The 23,460-nt window shown below is 43.9% G+C and overlaps 1 protein-coding gene across 10 annotated transcripts in view; it reads right to left on the bottom strand.

The window, feature by feature from the left end:
* The window catches only part of LDB2 (LIM domain binding 2), a 351,914-nt gene that overhangs the window by 216,971 nt on the left and 111,483 nt on the right, over nt 1–23,460 (bottom strand). The window lies entirely within an intron of this gene.

The following is a 23,460-nucleotide window of genomic DNA, read 5'->3' on the forward strand; positions in this document are numbered from 1 at the left end:
TAGTAATGAGCTACTGCGCATCAGCATCACCAAGAATCTGTACAGGGATGCAACTGCGCATTGACACCAGTTACTGCGCAGTCATTTAGTACTTGTGTATGCCAGTACAAAAGGGCTGCGCAGTAACAACTGTGCAGTCCGTGTCTCATGTAGATGCAGCCAGTACATACCAAAGAAAATACTAAGTCCATTAAAAATGAACCAAACATTTTCAAACACAGAAGCTTAAAAATGGGCATGCAGGTCTATATTTAGGGACCTAAATAAAGCAGTCTGATTTGCAAAGGTGACAAGCAAGGAAATCCAAAATCAGACCAGTTACTGAGATGGAGAAATATGGGCTTAGGTTCCTAACCTAGCTTGAAAACTTTGGCGCAAGGCCTTCTGTTTGCCCTGCTGACTCATAATCCAGGTAGTAACAAAGGAAGCTCATCATACACTCTGCTAGTGTACCTGAACTCTGATCTAGAAAGATGTCCTCTAACAAGACTCAGCTTAGCTTGCACCTTTGTCTTCATCTCTATTCTTGGCTTCTCTGCTGAAAACTCCCAAAAAGGCCAGCTAATATTCCGATTTTTAAAACATTACCATGTCCTTTCCTAAATACAAGTCAAGTGCTGTCAGTCCCAAGGCCACTGTGTCCATTGGGGCACTTTAGATGCTGTGCATCACTGATGATTTTTTAGGCAAAGTGACCTGGTGGCACCCATCTCCTATCCAGGTATGGATAGCTGTTGGCTCACAGGGAGCTCATCTGTCCTTTGATAGGTCTTGGTTTTAGTCCTGCTGGGTACCCACACATCCTCTTCAACCAGGCTAGCCCAGGTGGGGACACTGGTTTAGTCACCAACACCCCAACCTTGAAAAAGGCTCTACTGCTTTACATGGTACCAGATAGCAGATCAAGAGAGGCCTGGCCTGACTGGATGCCTAAACACAGCCACATATTTTCATGATGCACATCATCTCCATGTGCCACAAAATCCAGGGGAAAGCAAAACTATCTGTGGTTTAAAAAAGAGCTAATAGGGAACTCATTCCAGAAATGTGAAATGGACAGATGTGATCTAGGAAAATACATAGAGGCACTGAAGCTTAAATGACTCGCTAACAGTCACAAAGGTCATGTGTAGATGAAACGAGGGGCATGTGTATATGACAGTTGAAAGCAGGTTAAATGCTTTTGCACCACTTTAATGGTGTTGGTGCTTGTACATGTTGGCGGTGTACTGTGCATCAATTCCAGCCACTGCAGCACATTCGGCGGTGTAATGTCCCTTAAATGACTGTGGGGCACAGCAAACTAAAACACCTCTGAGGATTTTGAGTTTGTTGCCCTACTGTCATGGAGAGGCTTTGTGCACCTCAGGGGCTCTGCAGGTGGCCCATGCAGGCAGCCTGGTAGCAGCCCAGGAAGGCAGGCTCCACCAAAAGAAAAAAAAAAAAAAAAAAAGCAGCAAGCCTGATTTTTTTTTCTCCTCTTGAAGCCTGCCTGCCATCCTGAGCTGTGCGGGGGCCCAGTCCTTCCCTCCGTGGCTGCGGTGTCCCTGAGACCGCCCGAACTGGGTGCCTCAGTGTGGATGCCACCTAGTAGGGGGCCGCTGCTGCTGTGGAGGGAACACCAGCCTCTCCCCCCAAGGTCCAGGGACCACTTTGCCCACCAGCAGCTCACCCTCCCCTCCCCACTGCCAGAGAGGCAAATAAGACATGGGTGTACACAACACAGGGGTTTACTTCACCCTAAATTGTAGCAGTGTTTTTAAAAGCCCACCACTTCAATTTAGGGCCCCCGTTTCATTTACACACACCCAAAGAGAGCTAGTGGTGAAGCCAGAACTAAAAATTCAGAATCCCATCATTCAGATCCCTGATGTTATCATGTTCTGGCATTCATTCCAGCAGTCTCCTCAGTGCAGTCAGTCTGGTGAGCTGTAAGTAGATCTCTTATGTACTCAGCAATATATACCAAACAGCCAGTACTTATGACCTTGCTCAGAAAAAACCCCAGGAATAAAATGCTAATTAAAAAGGTGCTTATATCATATTTCTTGACACATGCAGACAGTGCCATTTTTTTAATGGATTTCCCTCCTGATTTTCCAGAGGATCCTGCTATATTATTTTTGCCAGCATTTAAAGAAGACGTGGCAAGAATACTTCATATTGTCACCTCAGTTATTGTGGTAGCATGGGAGATTTTGGAACTGGCCCAGAAATTGGATTATTCAACAACATCATTAGTTATTCCTGCTGAAAGCAGTGTCACCAGCAGGAGGCAATGCAATCTATAACATAAATGGCTTCGGAGTTCCTGGTAAATAATTTACCACCATTCTCAAAAAGGAGAACAAAAGATTTTGAGGTTTTTTGTTTTATACTGTTTGTTTTTAAAAGGACCCCATTTTTCAGAATTCAGTGGTTACTGAGAGGTTCCTGCTCCTTCTTGTGTAATTTCCATGAGGGTGTGCACATATACAAATTGTTGCATTATTTGTTGTTGACATGACAAGCAGTGTTGACAAGAACAGAATGGATAGATAGTTACTCAATACAACAAAGCACACTTCCAGCGGTATCTATATCCCGAGTATTATTTGTAACAGTCTGGTAGGTTGATATCATAAGCCCATACAACAGCTTAGTGCCTACTCAATAATTATGTTATCTCTAACTCACTGTCATTTCCTAAGAGATGCTGCATCATGACTGTTCCATTGAAACCTTTTTGCCATGTTTTTTACCACTTTGCAGGGGACAGACGAAGGCTTAAGCGATGTTACATATCACATTTGCAATTCTGCAGTGAATAGCCTATTATTAATTTGGCATTCTAGCGTTCCTACAGCTACTAATGCAAAATCAAATAATGAAGAGAGGTAAAAAGAAAGTCTCATACAGTTGTGATGCAAATTCACACAGGAAACAAAGAGAAGAGGATAAGAAAAAGTGCAGTATTTCAACTTAAACCACACATATTTTTCATTCTCTTTCCTTTCCAGGACTCTGAAGGCTAAGAAAATGCAGAAATTAATCATCATGGATACTTTCAAATAAATACATAAATAAAAATATCCACATTCTATCAAAGTTTGAACATGGTTTAAGATCTTTATCTTGTAATTTTTGCATACTTTAAATCAGAAAGAGGGGTAAAAAAATCCCAGTGGAACATGAATTCTGGGTACACTTTTCTGATTAAACCTATGGTCTAACTGCCTCACAGATTAGCTCAAGTTCTTTCACAGCCAAGTGGTGAACAAAACCAAACCAAACGTCTCTAGCCAAACTGCAGAATGTGGATATAATTATTACAAAAAAAATGATAAAATTCCCCTTCTTCCCACAAAAAAGAAAGATGTTGAAGTCAAGACTGCCCCCAGGCATCTTTAACTTATGCACTGACAGGTTACGTGGGATTTTGCCAGAGTAATTATTTTTCTATTCAACAATAATGAGAAATTACCATGGCAACCTCCCTTTCACATGGTGCAGTCATGCACTCAAACATTGAAATAATGGACTAAATGTAACAAAAAATTAATACTTTGAAAATTATTTTTTTATTAAAATAAACTTAAAGAATACGTCAAAAGGACAATAAGGCAGGGGAAACCTGAGAGCTGGGTCAGTGTAGAAGATTACATTGTACTATATCCAGTTATCCAGAAACAGAGTATTTCTCTGTCACAACTGTCACTGTTCCTTTTTATCACCTCCACCATTATTATTATTTGTATTTTAAAGCATAGTTCAACCCTGAATAGTGACTCTGTGAAAATGGAATCCTGGTGCTCCATGATTATTTTCTTTTTCTAACTTCTAAGCAATATGCAACTCAGTTTTCAAGTAAAAAAAAAAAAGATTTCCCCCTGTAACTGACAGTGCTGAAATTTTTCTCTAAGATCTGAAATAAGCTGGGTCTTTTCCTTTTTACATGCTTGCATCAGTAACATAGTGTAGGCCAAATGATACTTTCCTTTTTGCCTGTGACTGAGACTATGGGACAGGTGTAATTTTTTGACCCTGCAATAGGAACTTAAGACTGAATTATTCTGTGATATTTTCTTCAAATCCTTTTATTTTTATTAATGACTCAGAAGGTAAGCAAAAAGCTCATGTATACAATTTGCAAATGACATACAGCTGGGAGGGGTTGCAATCATTTTAGAGGACAGGATTCAAATTTAAAATTATCTTAATAAATTGAAAAAAAGATTCAAAATAAAAGACACATGTAGAGTCACAATGAGAATGAGCATCAACTGAAGTACAAAGTATGGGTGAAGGAAAATAGTGCTATAAACGTTGCTATCCACCCTTGGACCAAAAGAAGAGCATTTGCCAAAAACAGCCTTCCATTGAGGACCTCAAAAGCAAAATTGGACTCTTAATGAACGCTGAATGAACTGCAGCAGAGCAGATTTAAATCAGTTCTCAGGAAAAAAAAACAACTTTGTAACTGTAAAAACAAAGGCTAATGGAACCAGCTTCCCGAGGAAACTAAAATATTCTTTGGAAGGTTTCAATAGGAGGCTGAATAGGCATCTGACTGGGATGATTTAGGAGTTTTGAACTCTGCATCTGGGGTGGACTACATGACCTTCAGACTCACTTCCAACCATCTGGGTGTCTATACATGTGCTCCAGGCTTGAAAGGGGTGGGGGGAGGGTGGCACTTTAACTAGAGCTGCTCTGAGAGCCACTTTAAAGCACCCACAGCGTCATGTGTATACAGCATCCTGAGCTTCAAAATGGTGGTTAGCTAACCGCCATTTTGAAGCATGGGATGCTGAATACACATGATACTGCGAGTGCGTTAGAGTGGCTTTAGTTCAAGCGCCCCGCCACCATTTTGAAGCATGGAGGCACTGAATAGATGTGACATGGAGGCTGCTTGAATGCATTATTAACACACTCCAGCAGAATCAAATTTGCGTCTGCTCCGATTAATTAGCACACGTCGGAGCAGACATCTGGCATGTGTATAGGTGAGCTATGATTCTAGTTATGCTTCTGCTACAGGAGAAAGTACTGTTAACTCCCTTGCATCTTTGTTGTATGTGTACTTATAACAGGGTATAAACACTATATTGAAGTTCAGTCATTAGAATTAGGAAACGGGTCTATGAAAACACACAGGATGCACATCTGTTTGAAATGGGACCATTTCCATATAATAACTCTTCAGTGAAAAACTGAATTTTACATGCTGGTCTATGTTGCTTGGCACTGTGCAAGACAAAAATAGATAGAGGTAGTGCCCTAGGGAGCTTACAGTTTTCTTCTGGCACTTGCAGGTATTCCCTATTTCCACTTACTCTTTTCAATACTATATACATCCTCATTCCTTTTAGCACCATACATCCTTGTCATATTTAAAGTTAATTCTGCACAAGAAAACTACTGCCTTTCAAAGGATGGAACAAGACACAGAGCACCACATAAACACCTACAGTTCAAGAGAAGTTTTACCATTAAATGTAAAACCTTAAAACCTTCACAAAAATTATACATTACAAACCCTGCAATTTAAACTTCATTGAAGGACAACAAGAAAGTTTTTTTTTTGCCTCCCTACCTACCATCTGACACCCTCAGGGAAGGAATTCTACCTGATCAACACATCACACATCTACCTCATCATCACACATCTACCTGATCAACACATCCTCAACACAGCTCACAAAGACACTCCCATGGACCCAGAGGGACAGACTTCTATCCTCAACTCCCTCTGTGCAAAAATAAAGTTTATTTCCGACCTATGGGGACATTTTACCATCTTGTACCATTCTACACTTTTCCCAGAGCCTGACGAAGGGACTTTGATTCCCAAAAGCTTGCAGAAAAGGACACTTTTCTTGCCATTTTCCAGTTGGTCTAATAAAATGTATCATTTTGGAACCAAGAGTTCTAGTTTTTTTGTAAACCCTGTAAGACAAGTTTATATTAAAATTCTGACACAATTATATCCAATAGTCTTATACCCAGACCATCTGCAATCAGTTGTGACAAAATGGGTTTTATTGTGATGTTCAAAAGCTGTGTTCATGTTATTATAATATTGTATTACTTAGTTTTCCTTCTTAGCCTCTGAACAGATAAGGATAGGTTGAGTGCCAGGGTTGACTACCTGGAGGAGGAGACAATGGACCTTTATCATCAGCAGTCTTGAGTGGCTTTGTTGACATATCAACAAGAGTGAGATGGCCAACACCCAGGAGGTGTGGAGAGACAATAAGCCTGACAATGGGAGAGCAGGCTGAAAAAATACCCAGCCTGTCAGGCTCTGGCTAGAATCATCTGCGGATTGAGAGAAGCAGAGGACCTTTGGAGACTTGGAAAGAGAACAGCTGATTATCTTTGGGGGTGCTCAGGTTTGTGCAGGCTGGACTGGAGACAGATGGAACTGAGAACCTCTGGCTGGGCGACCTTTGCCCCAGTCATTGCCTTTTACTAAAGAGACTGTCTGCTGTGCTGCTTGGAACTGGGGCTGGGAATCTCTCCAACAAAAGCTTAAGTCCCTTCCTTAATAACAGAATGCAGAACTGGATGCTAGCTCCTTCAGTCATGGCCACAGTAAACCAGGGAAGGTGAAAGACTATAAGGGCCATAAGCAGTGGAAGGGGGGCTAACGGGGCTTAGGCCCCCCCAAATGCTGGGCAGCTGTAGGGCCACAAGGCAGCCTGGCCATGGGCTTCCGGCAGCTGCAACAGGGGTAGGAAGGGGCACGCAGACAGCAGTGGGGGGGGGCAGCTTGGAGATAGGGGAGGGGCAGGCACTGCACAGCTGGTAGGGCATGGGACTGTGGGGGAAGTGGCTGGTGCAGGGGAGTGTAGTTCCTGCTGCTATGTGCACCCTGGAAGGCATGGGGGCATGTGCTCCCAGATCTACACAGGGCAGGGCAGGATGCCACTGTGGGCTGGGGTTAGGGCTGCATTGGGCTCTTCCCAGAGGGTGGCAGCGGGGCTAGGAAGGAGCTGTCAGGCAGCTGCAGCCACCCCAAAATTTGCTGTAGCCCCCCCAACCTCCCCCTCCTGCAGTGGCAGCCTGCCCTGCCCTGTGCAGATCTGCGGGCATGCACCTCTCCCTCCCATGCCCTCCTGGAGCATGTGTAGCAGTCGGAGTCACCCCCTGAACGATCCATGCCTCTATCCTGTGCCCCACCCTGCCCTGGCTGGGCAGCACCTGCCCCAGCCCCTGCCCCACTCCCTCCCCCCACCACGGTCCTTTCCCCTCCCCCCGCAGACTCATCTGCTGGCATTCGCATGCATCTTCAGCCCCCTTCCCCCAATTTTTTTTCTTCTGCCACCTATGATATGGTCACAGACAGAAGTGCAGCTCCCTGATCAGAAGGCTTTGCAGGAAGCATTCTGAGTTACAATGATCCCTTGGACCAAACAGAAGTTGGTTCCAGGGGGGAAGGGAATCTAGCTGCTGGCAGCAAGCCTGGAGCCAGTTTTCCCTAGCAACGGCTCCTCCTCTCTCCCAGCCTGCCCCTGTTTCAGAATGGGAGGAGGGATCTCATTCTAGAGGTTCCCCAGCCAGTGCTGGAGGGTGGAGTGAGTGAATTGGAAGCCAGCCCCCACCAGGAGCTCTCCAACACACCTGCCCCACCCTTCAGTAGAAACTGAAAAACCCCCAGACCAAACTCCCTCCACTCCCTGTCCCTCTCCCATTCTGAAAATATTTTGAGATTGGGAGACAGTGCAGACAGAAGTTACAGAAAACACTCTATATTGAAATATCTTCATCTGAGTCCTCATGCAATGAGGGGTTGGATTTTCACCTGATCAGTCATTTTTTAAGCAGTCTCCAGCCATGCACTTGTGTTTGGTCATGGCTATAGACCACTTTCTGTGGCCAGACTGGGCAAAAACTGTCACTTCTGTGTATGCCCTATAAAGCTATGATCTCAGAATGGGAAGGAGTTTCAACTCCCACTTGCTCTAGAAGCCATGTCTGGGCTGTCTTTAGGAGACTCTCTCAGAGACCAGTCCAGGCCACAGTTGTTCTCAGCAATCACCCCACTTGGAGGGCACTCCATGATGCTAGCACCTACTAACATTAACTCTGCCTTTGGGAAATGTCTCAACCTTAACTGAACCCAGCATATATAGTCATGATCTAACTTCAGCCAAAGTCATCTTCAGCCTTTCCGTTTACTTCATTGAAAATTAAGAGGGACCTTCATGTGCCTCATGTTATGAGGAATTTTGATAAACAGGAATGAATGTACTTACTTAGTTCTGCAATAAACAATATTTTTATATTTTAGCACAAGTTGTTGCTATTGTCTGTCTACATTTCTATAGGAAAACCTAAGATAGAATATGGATATTCAGATACTCTTGAACTGTTTGATTTTAATTGCATACAGTTGTTTAAAAGCCAAGCTTCTATTAATATGAATACAACATGGTGATGAGAACACTGTAACAATATGTAACAACTCTGAGAGAAAACTACATTATTAATTATTATAATTCACTTACATTTTATGTTTCTGTTCTGGTCTGGGACAGGGTGTTGCAGGAGGAAGTCATTTAGCTGTTGCAAACAATAATTTATCAGGTTTAATGATCTATATGGTGTGTGTGGCACACACACAGTTCCACATTAAGGCAGCTATATCCTATCTGTTTTGGGGCACACAGCAGACAGACTGGATGTGGCACACTTCACTGTGGTCCTCTGATATGGACATTAAGTACTGTGATGTCAAAAATATAGGTGTCTGGCTCCAGGAAGGTGCCACAGGTTCCCCAGAGTAGCACTTCCTCTCACCTTTATACAACTTCTTAGAGTATTACCTGAAGCTTGCCCAGGTGTAGCTTCTAAGTAGGCTGAGCCCCTAGCTCCTTGGACTCAGAGACCCTGACTTCCTTGGTTATCCATGACTCCCCACAGATAACTACCTCTGGCTTAGCTCCTGGAAAGAGACTATATTTCTTCAAGGAGATGGAATGCACCCAAAGTCACCTGTAGCAAAGCAGGCTGTTCATAGATTCATAGATTATAGAGTTGGAAGGGACCCAGTGGATCATCGTGTCCAACCCCCTGCCCCAGCCAGGAAAGAGGACTGAGGCAAGACGACCCCAGCCAGGTGACTGTCAAGCCTCCTCTTGAAGACCTCCAAGTTAGGTGACAGCACCACCTCTCTTGGAAGCCCATTCCAGACTCTGGCCACCCTTATTGTAAAAAATGTCTTCCTAATGTCTAACCTAAACCTACTCTCCACTAGTTGCACCCATTATTCCTAGTTACTCCCTGGGGTGCTCTGGTAAACAGCGCATCCCCAATTCCCTGCTGTCCTCCCCTGATAAATTTATAAGCAGCCACAAGGTCACCCCTCAGCCATCTTTTGTATAGGCTGAAGAGATCCAGATCTCTCAACCTCTCCTCGTAGGGTCTTTCATAGAGACCATGTAATCATGTGGTTGGCCCTCCTCTGAACCCTCTCCAGATCCTCCGTGTCCCTCTTGAAGTGCAGCGCCCAAAACTGGACACAGTACTCCAACTGTGGCCTGAGTAGTGCTGCATAGAGGGGGAGCATCATCTCACTCAGTCTGTTGGTCATACATCTGCTAATACATGACAAGGTGCGATTGGCTTTGTTGATGGCCTCATTGCACTGCTGGCTCATGTTCATCTTGGAGTCAACTATGACTTCAAGATCTCTCTCAGCCTCTGAGCTGCTGAGGACATCCCCCAAGCTGTATGTGTGCTGGGGATTCCTCCTTCCTAGGTGGAGTACCTTAGATTTATCTTTATTGAATTGCATCCTATTACATTCCGCCCATTGATCTAACCTGTCCAGGTTGACCTGTATCTGCTCCCTGCCCTCTGGTGTATTAACTTTGCCCCATAATTTGGTATCATCTGTGAACTTGGAGAGGGTGCTCAACACACCCTCATCCAAATCACTGATGAAGATATTAAATAATACCGGCCCAAGGACCGAACCCAGTGGGACCCCACTGCCCACCTCCTTCCAGGTTGAAAATAACCCGTCAACCACCACTCTCTGGGTGGGGTGCAGTCCCTAAGTCAGTTAGCCACCCACCTGACTGTGTAGGCATCCACTACATAGCCCGTTAGTTTCCCTATGAAAATAGGATGTGAAACTGTGTCAAAGGCCTTCCTAAAATCCAGGTAGATGATATCGGTCTCTACTCCTGTGTCAAGGCAGTGTGCGACCTGGTCATAAAAGGCTATAAGGTTTGTCAGGCAGGATCTACCTGAGACGAACCCATGCTGGTTTCCATTCAGCATTGTTTCCCCTGCTGGTCTTTCACAAATACGCTCTTTGATGATTTTTTCTAGTATTTTCCCAGGGATAGAGATAAGACTGACTGGCCTAAAGTTACCCAGCTCCTCCCTTCTCCCCTTCTTAAAAATGGGCACCACATTGGCCTTTTTCTAGTCCTCATGGACCTGGCCAGAGCATCATGAGAGCTCAAACAGCCGTGCCAGCAGCTCAGCAATGACACTGGCCAATTTCTTCAGCACCCATGGATGGAGGTCATCTGGGCCGGCTGACTTGTACCCATCCAGCCCTTCCAAGTGCTCTTTAACTAAGTCAGCACTAACCTTCATTAGTTCCGGTGCCTTTCGGACATCTGTCTATGTTCAAGGTGGGGGGATTGTCTCGGTCAGTATTAAGGAATACTGAAGCAAAGAACTCACTGAAGAGCTCTGACTTTTTGTCTGCATCAACCACCAACTGACCTGATTTGTCCTTCAGGGGCCCTATGCTACTCTGTGCCTTCTTTTTGCTCGCTATGTATCTGTAGAAGGACTTTTTAGTTCTTAGAACAAAAATAAGCTAACTACCTTGTGTCTAGGAGTATCTTTTTTTTCCATTTTCCTCAGAAGTGGGAGATGTAAATTCAAATCCCCTCTAGATGAGTGAGGGCCTATAACCCACTACCACTTTCCCAGTAAGTGTTCTAACCTCCCAATTTCTCAGTAAGTGTTCTAACCACATTTAAACAGGGCTCCTTCTTGAGAATTTGCTAATTGAAAAATGCTTTTATCCAATAGTTTTAAGAAAATTCATCTCACCACTTACAAATACTTTCCATAGCTCTAAAAATTCAGATAGGAATGTTTTGATATCTGGCTTATTATAAGACTCAACTTCAACTATGGAGGAGTAATAAGTGCCTTCATAAATACTATCAACATTTCTTTGGTGCCTGTTTGTTCTTTACAAATAGGAGAAATAAAAGACAGTCTGTGCCCTCATGAGTTTCCAATCTACACAATAAATAAGTATGACAAGAACAGAGCTATGTGAAAGAGCACTGCAGAATGTCACCAGGGACTCTTTCTTGTCTCATAATCTCTCCCTATGTCTCAGAGATGGGCATACAAGTTAAAAAGTCAATTTAGAGAGAAAAAAGAACGAATTCTTCTTTTCTGTTTTGTGAGCCTATCATTCATTTATATGGTCATATGGACCCCTTTCTTTCACGTTGGGCCATTCAGATAAGGCAAACACAAATTTCATCCTGCTACCATTTCTCCAAGTCTTCTATGCTTCTTAGGTCTCATCTACACATTACACTTAATGTGTGATTAACCAGTTAATCATGCCTTAAGTGTTCATTTGGCCACACAGTCAATCAAATAATGGTATGATAAAAAAAGGAATAAGCTACAAAGTTATTCCACAAAATATGCAGAATAACTTTGTAGCTGCTTCCTATTGTGCCATTAATTGAATGTGTAGCCACGGCCCCTGTGGCTAGGCGCCCTGAAAACTGATTGGAGCTCCCAGCTGGGAGAAGGCCATGTGCATCCACAAGCCTGCGAGCTCCCAGCTGACAGGACTCCCAGTTGTGGAGGGGCCCCATGAACCCCCACACCTGGGAGACTGCAACAACTATGGTCTCCCAGCCATGGGGTATGTGGAGCCACCTGTGCCTGGGAAAACACAGCGGGTGTGGTCTACCAGCCATGGGATATTTGTGAAGGTCCCTGCAGCTGGGAGATTGCAGCAAGTATGGTATCCCTGGGTCCCCATGGCTGGAAGACCTGGTCAGCTAATGAGCCTCCCAGGCACAAAAGCACATATTGTGCCCCACATCTGGGCTCCCAGCTAGGAGAGCTTGATTCTTGCTGGTGCAGGGGGCGCCCAGGATGAGGCTCAAGGCATGATGAAATCTAATAAACAATCCACATAATCATGCCTCCTGCCAGGCAAATGTGACCTGGCAGGAGCTGTGATTGTGCACATCGCGCTTTTGATCCCACTGCACCTTTACCTGCACATGTAGAAGGACTGCTAAATGATCCTTTTCTCAAATAATGTAGCAATCAAACACTTCATAAGAAGATCCATTCTCTTCTTCCATTCAAAATAATGATTCTACAAAGTATCTGGTGGTTTTGCCACATTAATACATAGCATTTACTAGATGGATCATACCATAGATGGATCTGAAAAGCAATATATAATACACTGTCTGAAATCTTGCTACTAAGGGAAGGAGACTTTCATGATGATTTTGCATCAGTTACAGACCTTGATGCATGTGTGAGGTAACTGGGAGGTTAAATTTTGACCCCACCTCCCACCCGCAATTTGTCGTCTTGCCTGAAGTCAGTTGGTTGGACTCACCAGCATTAGGATTTAACTAATTCTTACTATTCTTGTTGTTCCTTTTGCTTCTTTTAGCTTTTTCTTTGTCTGGATAAAAATTCTAGAAATCTTTTGTATAATTTTTTTCTTTTAAGAGCACTACTATTGGCAGCACCCAGCATTAGGAATACTGAGCTCTATTATTGCCATTTGTTATTTCACACGTGCCCATAGTTTTATTTTAATAGCCTTGCTTACTTTATTTCACTTACAAGCATGGCTGGATGCCATTTCTTGAACAATGTTTAGTAAAACTGGAAGAAAGATTTGAAAACTTGGCATTGGTCATGAGGAGTTTTCTATTCCATCGTATTCTTCCAATTTCTTGCCAAAAAGCTACTTGGTACACAAAGCGTATAGGTTTCTTTCACAGAGTTATCAATTAATTAAATTACTGTTTATATTCCAATTTGGAACTCATTGTATGTTTTGCAGTAGAGATAGCTCCTGGTTTCATTCTATCTATGTATAACTGTGCAATAAATTCCCATAGATTCAAATCTCAAAGAGACAATGCAGTCTCAAGACAAATGGCCAGGTTCTCTTGATGTAATTAGGAGTAACTTTATGGAAGTTATTGAATTACACCAGTGGGAAAAGAAAATCAGGTTCAAAATGTAAACTCACTCTCACGAGTAATTTGTTCATTGAACATAATGGACAAAGTTTCATAGTTTTATTGCTTACAAAGCCCCCTACAGCATCATGCTATATTGGTATATGATATGATGCAACACAATATGATACAATGTAGTCATAGCTCATATTTCTAAAAAAGGAATTTTGAATTCAGACATTAATATTTGATTCAAGAAAAAACTAGCAGACTGAAAAACAATACATTTGGGATAATCTGTAAGAGACACAGATTGATTAATGCCATTTTCATGGTGTACCACTGTTTTGAATGAATACAAAAGCTTTTCCACATAGAGAAATTGAGCAGCATAACTACAGAAAAATCACTATTATATACTATTACAGCTAAGTTGGTATAACATACCCAGGCAGATGTTTTATGGTAAAAGAGAGTCACTATTATTCTGGAACATATAGAGTCCATATGGAAGATTTATACCAGCGTAGGTATTATTGTTCTATGTACAGGTAGGCTGATCAATTTCCTCATGTAGATATATCCTAAATGTAGGACATCCTCTTGAAAACTGAAATATTCAGTGACAGAAGTTTGCTAAATTTAATAGTCAAGAAATAATAAAGCAACAAGCTATCTGATTCAGTGTAACAACAAAACTGAAAAAAACATATTTCTGGCCCTAAACCTATTATTTGTGATTGTTTAAACTTTTATTGCATACTGCACACAAAAAAGAAATGAATCCTTAAGTATACACTCTGTGTGTGACTCACTGGCCACCTACAGCAAACAGATACAGATTGCAATACTTAATGTTATGTTTTAGCTCATGCAAAGAAAAAAGCAGCAATTTATGAGGCATGTCATTTCACCTGTGGATTTAATTTGAATTTCCTATTTATATTCAGGACTATGAGTCTGCACATAAGATGAAGAATTAGGATAAGGAAAAGAAAAATAAGGGCAGAGGAAGCTGGCATCAAGAATGCACGCACATGATATTCCATAGCAAAACTGTCTGGATTTTAATTTAGTTTTTTTTAACTTTCTATGGTACTGATGACTTTCAGGGACCTCCGTGATAATCCTATATTCCTTGCGAGTACACAGAGGCACTGGTGTGTAAGGAGCTAATAGTACTGCCCTTCTCCAGTTGTTGACAGAGATGGACATTTACACCTTTAATGTAGTATCTATTTGGCCTCAGTGTATATAAAACCCTTTATAAATCCAGGTTCTTTAAAGTTCTTTGAAAGTTTAAACATAATGTCCCTCTTTATACCTAAGAGGTGTAAAGAGGCTGCCTATCAGCAAAATAGGATTTTTAGTAATATACTTCATCCCTGGCTACTGCAGATAAAATCATAGACTTGACTTTTGTGCTTTGCCCAAACTCCTGTGCTCTACATCAGAATATGCAATAACCTTCACCGTTGAAAATGGGATGCTTACAATATTTTGTATTACTTTCAGTGATACAAATTCCCTTATTTTATTCTGATACATTGACCTGGTTTCTTTTTTACTTTGTTTGCTTGCATCTACCTTAGTAAGCGGAAACTACCTTCTCTTTCTCACTGAACAGAGCACGTTCTCTCGCCATCAGTGAAGTTGAATGTCACATGTCAGAGTGGAGATGAAAAAAAACTTATTCCCATCAGATTTAGCAAACAGAAACCATTTGATCTATCAGGTTTAGTGGACAGACTTAGTCTATGTCCTCAAATTCAATGAACACAAAAAAGCACCCAACTATGATATTGTAGGTGGTTTCACAGAAACTAAATTCCTGACAACATTTAAATACTATATTGATGGACACTGCCAAAAAACCAGAGGTTTATTTCTTTTTCTTTCTAATGAATCTCCCTTAGAGGTGGTTTCTCACCAGATCCATTTATTTATTTATTTATTTATATAGCCTAAATAGAGTATTAGGCCTTTTCCAGACATGTATGAAGATGAGGCTCCTGCTCCAGAGATCTTACAGTCTAAACTGAGCATTTGTTACCAAGATATATCTTGAACAGTAAGAAATAGGTTTTTCTTTGAGGCCAAGAGTTTAGCCAAATTAAAAACACAAGTAGACAACATATATGGATAATAAGGAAATACATAGGCACATAAAAATAGATTTAAAAAAACCATTAGTTTGCAGACTACAAACTAAACAGTAATGTAAGTGTTAGGGAAAAAATGTTCTTATGTCCATAACTGCCTACTTCAGGATTTTTTGCACTTTCCTCTAAAGCAAGTATACTAGCCAAAGGGAGAAAGAGGATGCTAGACAGACAAATTGCTTCCCTGATATGGTCAGACTAATCTTATTTTCCAATTTATGGATATTTGCATAATTAGTAAACTATGGAAGTGGCAAGATGAGAAATTCAATAGTGAAGATTTAATATTGTTTTAGTTTAATTTAAAAGAGATGTAAAGACTTTCAGGTGAGTTAACTTATAACAACATTACATTTAAGTGCCCTTGAGCTTCCACATTAAAAGATTGAGAGAAAAAAATCTCTTTAAGACTCTGATCCAGCAAATACTTCAGCACATGCTCTAAATTAAGCACATGCTTACATGCTTTGCTAGATTCAGGCTCAGGTGTACATCTGCAGTCTATAAACACAAAAAGAATTACATGTAAATCACTTCAATGAAAAACTAGCATTTTACTTCCTTTTAAGTGCTGAAGCCCATCCTACTATTCTCAGCAAAAATACACATTAAAAATTGACTTCTTTCCCCCAAAGACACCTTACTTCTTAGTAACACAGAAGTTAGAGATGGAAAACAGGTACTGTGTGATACATCCCACCCCCTTAGAGGACAGGATTGTTCTTTGTAACCTCATGCTACTGAAGCTTGATCTGCAAAGAGGTAGGCAGTGAAAGAGACAGCATTTGACAGATTCTATTATAGCAGTAACTGCAGTGAGGGAGGTATTCAAGAAATTATTCCTTTTTCTTACCGCTGATTCAAAAACATACATTCCCTTTTAAATTATATATTATCTGCATTTAAGTACTTAATAATATAATTGTGGTTCTGTTTGCTCAGTATCACCCAAACAATTTGTAACAGCATTATATAATTCTGAAAAGACCAGGGAGGCAAATACTACTGTGGTTCCACAGCAGCTCCATTGTTAAGGTTGTGTTGAGAGTTGCTCTTACAGCGGGGATTATGTTTCTTTGTTATGATGAATAATATAGTCTATATCCCCCCAAATAAATAGAGGTGTTCCTTAACCCCAGAATGAATTTCCTAAGAATTTACATGGAAGTAATATAAGACAATCACCTTGAAATGACCTGTTTATAAATTTGATCAGTGACACTTCCTCTTCTATCCAGTAGGCAAATTCTAGAATTTTGAAATCAGTATATTCCAGCAGTTTTCAAATGAAGCAAAATCTCAAGTAGTCTGCATTTTAAGTTTATGACTGTGTTTGTATCTTGTTCTACTCTGTTTCTGTATACTTTATACAGTTATTTCATCAAAGGCTGCCATTGCTGAATGCCTGTTTCATAATCTAAGCCCTTATTAAAAAAGAATGTTGTCATAACCCAATGATTTTAGTGCCTCGGCACATTGGAATTTTCCCGCCACATTGGAGCTTTCTTTGCACGGTGGGTTTCTCAGCTGCAGAGAGAAATCCCCGGTGCAAAGAGTTCCCGCCACACATATGCAAATTCGTACCCCATTATTGGCTGATTCTAAATTATTCCTACGTGGCAGCTAGCAATTGGCTTGCTAGCCATATAAAAGGTTAGAGCAGCTTCCACCCAAGTTGGAGGACTCTACAACCACCTCGTGGAGAACTCTGAGCACACTGTGGAGCCTAGCAAACTCTGCGTGTGTCTTGGGGGAGGACAGAGAGGCCTGATCAGCTCTTAGCCACTCCCCATCATAGTGTAATTTGACGTATCCCTCGTGTGAAGAAGTGCTCGTGGAGTCGTACATTGACAACTCATCTCGGTTCAGCGTGGTTTGGAAGAGATCTCACTTGTGTTTGTCTGTCTGCAACTGCAACTCAAGCAAGTTTCCTCCCTGCACTGTGACCATCGGCAGTGTAAGTAAAGCTTTCTTTATAAAACCAATACGCTTCCATGCCTAACTCTACTCCGTCGTGGAAAAACCACACCTGACGGTCCGGGCTACTGGCCATAGCCTTAGACCGACCCTCGGTCCTGACAAATGTAAAAAATATGGTCACAATTTTTAAACAATCAATTCATAAAGCCAGGTGTCTAAACCCATTTTGAGGATCCAGACATGCAAGCATGTGTGGTTTGTGGCACCGCAAATTTCTTTGAGGCACCACAAACCACACATGTTGCATGTTAAACCATGCCCCTCACTGCTAACTTGCAGCGCTGGGGCAAAATTTGCTACTGGGATTCCCACAGCTAACTGGGGCAACAAGGTGCCTCAAGATGGGGAGCAGAGGCACACAGAGACAGGGGAGCAGCCAGCCCAGAGGTGCTTGCTCCCCCATCTTGAGGCATCCTGTGCCCCAGGCAGCCAGGGAGAGACTGGCTGGGGCGCAGGGTGCTTCAAGTTATGGGCTCTGTAGCGTCTGTAGATGGGGGAAAAGGCAGCCCAGGGCCTCTCCCCAGCTGGCTGGGACACAGGGTGCCTCAGTACAGGGGCCGTGTGTCAGTCAGGCACCCTGTGCCCCATCCAGCCCTGCCCCTGCAGCACATGGAGCAGCAAAACAATGTGTCGCACTGCAAACCGCCTGAGCAGGGGCATGCACTGCAGCACAAAGTAGCAGCACCAATTTGTGCCACTCCTTTTTGTGCTGCTGCAAACGCACGCCCCTGCTAATGTGGACATGGCCTTAGTGGCCTGGTTTTCAGAGGCGATGAGCAATTTACAACATCCATTTGACTCAGTATAGGTAATCAGAGTAAGTGGGTGCTGCTAGATGCAAAATAATCCACCTACATTTTTGTGTCTACACATTTTGCAGTTATAGACATTTACACACATTAAAATGTAAGCATATAGGCCGAGATTTTCAAAGCTGTGTAAAGGATTTAGACATCCCATTGCTTTTAAATTTTATGGAAAATGAATGTCAGAGTACTAAAACCAGCTCTGAACATCTAGGTGCATGAACTTTCTGCAATTTTACAGGATGAAACCCAGAGATGAGGTAGCAAGTGCCTAGCTGGGATTTAAAGACTGGCTGAGGTATCTGGAAGCGAACCCAGCTAAAGGAAGAGTAAGAGTTACTGGGAAGCTGGTGAAGCAATCATATTTGTTCTGGCTAAAATGTTACTCTCTTGGCAGAGAAATCTATACACAATGCTCAAGTTTGTGCCCTCTGATGCTCAAAGCTCTTCAAGCCACCAAGTTCCTGCTGTTGAACATGAAAAGCTCTGTGTGGCAGACAGAAGAAGATGGAGCACTGGTTAAAGCTTTCTCTGCCAGAATGAAATACTTTAAACAAAGGAGATATAATTATTTGCCTGGTCCCCAGCTCCACTCCCTAGCTATCCCCTTTCACTGCTACAGGCCTGCAGGCTTCGTATTTACTTGCAAAAAGCACAGTTAACTTAGAGAGACTGAGTTGCTTGGGTGGATTTCCTTAAAACAATGCAAACACTAAACAACAGGAAAAAGCATATGTCAAGACAACACCCACAAACAACACCATTCTCTAAACATTAGTCTATTATTATCATAGTAATCAGGGTGTGCAGACTTGCTCTGAACAAGATACCCTGTAAACCAAGGTAAATTAATGCAGGCAGAATGCCACGTGAATGCAGCTAGGCAGCTTTCAGTACTCGAGCTGATGCATTTAGAGGAAGATCATGGATCTTTGCACTGCACCGTGCCATTTACACATCTTCAGTCACATGTAGAACATACTAACACAACATTTCAGTTTGACAGTGCTATTAGACTCCATGCACATACAGTTAAAAATTAAAAGATATTGCAATTGTGTGTTATGAAGAAATAATAATTAAAAGTTCAGGCCACAGGTGTAATTCCTTTTTTAGAAGGGAGAATTTGTGCAAATAAAGCTGTATCCATTCAGCTTAGTACACTCTCCTGATGGTACATGCAAACATTCACCGTATTTGATCTACAATCATACAACTTTCTTTAAGTTGCCTGATTATAGATCGAGAGTGGCCTGCACACACTTCCTTCAGTGCTGTGAGCTACACTGGGAACCCAATCTAAGTAAGCTGGGGTGGGGGAAGGGGCAGAGGGCTGACAGTTGGTGGGGCTAAATGTAATCTGGTTGGCTGGGGGTGAGGGGGTAGGAAGAGCACAGCCCTGGAGCTGGGGTGAGCCGCTGGACTTTCTCACCCCTCAGGCTGCACTCCAAGGCTAGGGACGGGCCTTGCACATAAAACTGTTTAAGTGATCAGAAACTGGTTTAAACCTATCTCAGAACAGACATTCAGTGCACATAAATCAGTTTCAAACTGGTCAAAACTGGTTTGAGATAAATCTTGAATGTAGTATCAGACTTAACTGATTTGTCTCAAACCGGTTTATGCAATGTCTGTCCCAGACTCCTTGCTGGTTTAAGATAAACCAGACTCCCCCAGCATCCCAGCATGTTCTCTGAGCTGGGCTAGGCAGGGCTTTCTGCTCCAGCCTCAGGACTGACCCCGCACTTCTGCTCTCTAGCCACAGCAGGAACCAAACCTAGCGGAGACACTGGCCGGCATGGCCCCGTTAAAGCAAAGTGGGTGTGGAGGGGGTTAATTCTTCCCTTCTTCTCCTCTTTCCCCACCACAGCTAGGGTCTGCCTGTCTGCCAGATAGCAGAGGGGAGGGGGTTGCAGCAGTGGCCCCTGGAGCTGGCAGACCTCAGCTGCAGGGAAGGGACAGAGTGAGGAATTAACCCTTCTCCCTACCCACTTCACCTTAATGGGGCCATGCTGGGTTGATTTCATAGATTTCATAGACATTAGGGCTGGAAGGGACCTCGGAAGATCATCAAGTCCAGTCCCCTGTCCAAGGGCAGGAAGTCAGCTGGGGTCATAGGATCCCAGCAAGATAAGCATCCAGTTTGCTCTTGAAGGTGTTCAATGAAGGCACTTGAACCACCTCTGGTGGCAGGCTGTTCCAGACCTTGGGGGCTCGGACAGTAAAGAAATTCTTCCTTATGTCCAGCCTGAAACGGTCTTGTAGTAGTTTATGACCATTCGACCTAGTCGTCATCCCTTGGGGCGCTCTGGTGAACAAACGTTCCCCCAGATACTGGTGGTCACCCCTGATAAACTTGTAGGTGGCCATCAGATCACCCCTGAGCCTGCGCTTTTCCAGGCTAAAGAGCCCCAGGGCTCTCAGCCTGTCATCGTAGGGTCTGCTTCCCTGACCCCTGATCATGCGCGTGGCTCTTCTCTGGACTCTCTCAAGCTTCTCCACATCCTTTTTGAATTGTGGAGCCCAAAACTGGACACAGTACTCCAGCTGCGGCCTCACCAAGGCCGAGTACAGGGGGAGAATGACGTCTCGGGATTTGCTTGGGAAGCATCTATGGATGCAAGCCAGCGTTTTGGTCGCTTTACTAGCTGCAGCATCGCACTGTAGGCTCATGTTCATCTTGTGGTCAATGATGACCCCCAAGTCTCTTTCTTGCATAGTGTTGGCCAACATAGCACTGACGAGCCTATAAGGATGCTGCGGGTTTTTCTTCCCAAGGTGGAGAACCTTGCATTTATCGGCATTGAACACCATCAGATTCTCGTCCGCCCACTTGCTGAGCCTGTTCAGGTCAGCCTGGATCACCCGCCTGTCTTCTGGTGTGGATGCTTTTCCCCAAAGTTTGGTGTCATCAGCGAACTTGGCCAGTCCGCTTCTGACTCCAGTGTCCACATCATTAATGAAGATGTTGAACAGTATGGCTCCAAGGACAGAGACTTGGGGGACCCCACTGGTCACAGGACACCACAATGAGTGACTTCCATTAATTACTACCCTCTGGGTCCGACCCCGGAGCCAGTTTTCCAGCCAGTGGATCGTGGAGGACCCAAGGCGACAATTGGCCAGTTTCTCCAAGAGGTGATTATGAGAAACCAGGTCAAAGGCTTTTCTGAAGTCAAGATATATGACATCAATCTCTTCTCCCTTGTCCAGGTGATAGGTCACCTGGTTGTAGAAGGAAATGAGATTGGTCAAGCAAGACCTACCCGCAACAAACCCGTGCTGGCTATCCCTTAAGATGTTGGCGTCGGCCAGTCCATTAAGGATGGCCTCTTTGATAAACTTTTCTAATATCTTCCCCGGGATAGAAGTCAGGCTAATGGGCCTTTAGTTAGCCGGATCCGCTTTCCTCCCTTTCTTGAAGATAGGCACCACATTGGCCTTCTTCCAGTCTTCAGGCACTACACCAGAGCGCCAAGAGTTTTCAAAGATCCGCGCTAGAGGCTGGGCTATGATGCTCGCCAGCTCCTTGAGTACCCTGGGGTGAAGATTGTCAGGGCCGGCTGACTTGAAGGTATCCAGCTTCTCAAGATGTTCCTTCATGAAGTCAGCATCAATGGATTGTCCCTCAAGGTGGGGAGGGGGGCTATATTCTGTGCTGGGGAGGATTCTTCCCCCTCCTCCCCTTCTCAGGGTGGGGAGGGGGACTCTGTGAGGTGCTGGATGAGGACTCTTCCGCCGACTCCTCTTCCCCCCTCACTACTGTGGGGCTGGGAGGTGGGTACTCCACGTGATGCTACCTGGCCCTAGAGTGGGCATGGGGGGGGGCAGGGGGAGGCTCTTCCATGCTGGGGGGAACTCCTCCCCCTCCTCCTCCCCACAGAGGGGCAGCGGGAGCATGGAGCTCAGCTGAGCAGGGTGTGTGTGTGTGAGGTGTGAAGTGTGATGGAGGATCGGGATGTAGGGACCCCCACACACTCCCACCTTAGGTGTGCAGTCCCCACCACCTGGCAGCAGCAGCAGGCAGGGAGGTCAGGGTGCTCGTGCCCAGCGCAGGCACGACTCTGACCAGTGCTGCATGGGGGAGGGAGAGCAGCCTGCCTTATCCCCATGGCTCTGCTCCGAGCCTGCAGCTCCAGCACTGACAGCAGGGGAAGCCCCACACTGGAGCCAGCTGCTTCCCATGCTCCCTGCCATGCAAGTCCCTTCACTCTGCTGGGACTTGATGGAGCCCCACCTCCTGCTTCCCCACAGAGTCCAGTGTGGGACTTCCCTGTTGTGAGTATAGAGCTGCAGTTGCAGCACGGAGCCATGATAGAGGCAGCCAGGGCTGCACTGGGATGAGGAGTGCAGCCTGAAGAGTTCCCCTCAGCATAGAACAGAGCCTCCCCCTTCCCCAGGGTGTGGGGAGAGGTGTGGGGGGTAGAGTCCCCCTCCTGGGCTGGGCAGCCTCACAGAATCTCCCTCCCCTCCCTTCCGCAGGGGCAGGAGGAGGGAGAAGAGACCCCCAGCACCTAATAGGGCCCCCCTCCCACCTCTGCAGTGGTGGGGAAGAGGGAGGAGGGGGAAGAGTTCCCTTCTGGGGCTGGGCAGCCCTGTGCGCCAGGAATACAGCTGTCAAGTAGCCTCTGGGGCGGGCCTGCCAGGGCCTGGCCACACCCACTCTCCTCAGCTCAGCTTCCCTGTGGAGGGGAGGGCTGCTCTAGCTACTGGTGGATCGAGATCCACTGGTTGGTGACCACTGGGCTAACCCATTCCTGATCTTAGTTCACATCCTGATCTTAGATTACATCAACTGTTTTCTGCCCAATTTAATCTCTCTGAATGGTTAAATGGATCAGCACTTAGATCAACCTGATTAGGGATAGGTTGATTTAAGTGTAATATCTGGTGAAAAATATGGAAATGTAAGAGTGGTGTTGCAGTGGCAGAAATTATGCAAGGCAAGGATTTCTTAGGGTGATATCTTATATTGGACCAACTCTGTAATTGAGATAAAGTTAGACAAACTTTCAAATGCAAGGAAGAATGCTTAACTTTATCCCAACTACATAGTTGGTTCTTTAAAATATATTATCATGAGAAAAAATATACAGTTCATACCCTGAAATCTCCCTAGCTAAAAGGAAGATATAGAGAAGACAGGACACATTGGGAAACAGAGGTGGGAATAACAGAATGTTTTTGTATGTTTGTTTTAATTATTAACTTCACATTTTCATTTCAAAGAAAAGGGAGAATTTATGTATGACAAGAAATGCTTCATTTCAAAAGTGGTCCTACTGAGCAAACTAAGTACAGCTTTCT

The sequence above is a fragment of the Alligator mississippiensis genome, chromosome 2, assembly GCF_030867095.1.
Source record: "Alligator mississippiensis isolate rAllMis1 chromosome 2, rAllMis1, whole genome shotgun sequence".
In the NCBI taxonomy this organism is placed as follows: domain Eukaryota; kingdom Metazoa; phylum Chordata; order Crocodylia; family Alligatoridae; genus Alligator; species Alligator mississippiensis.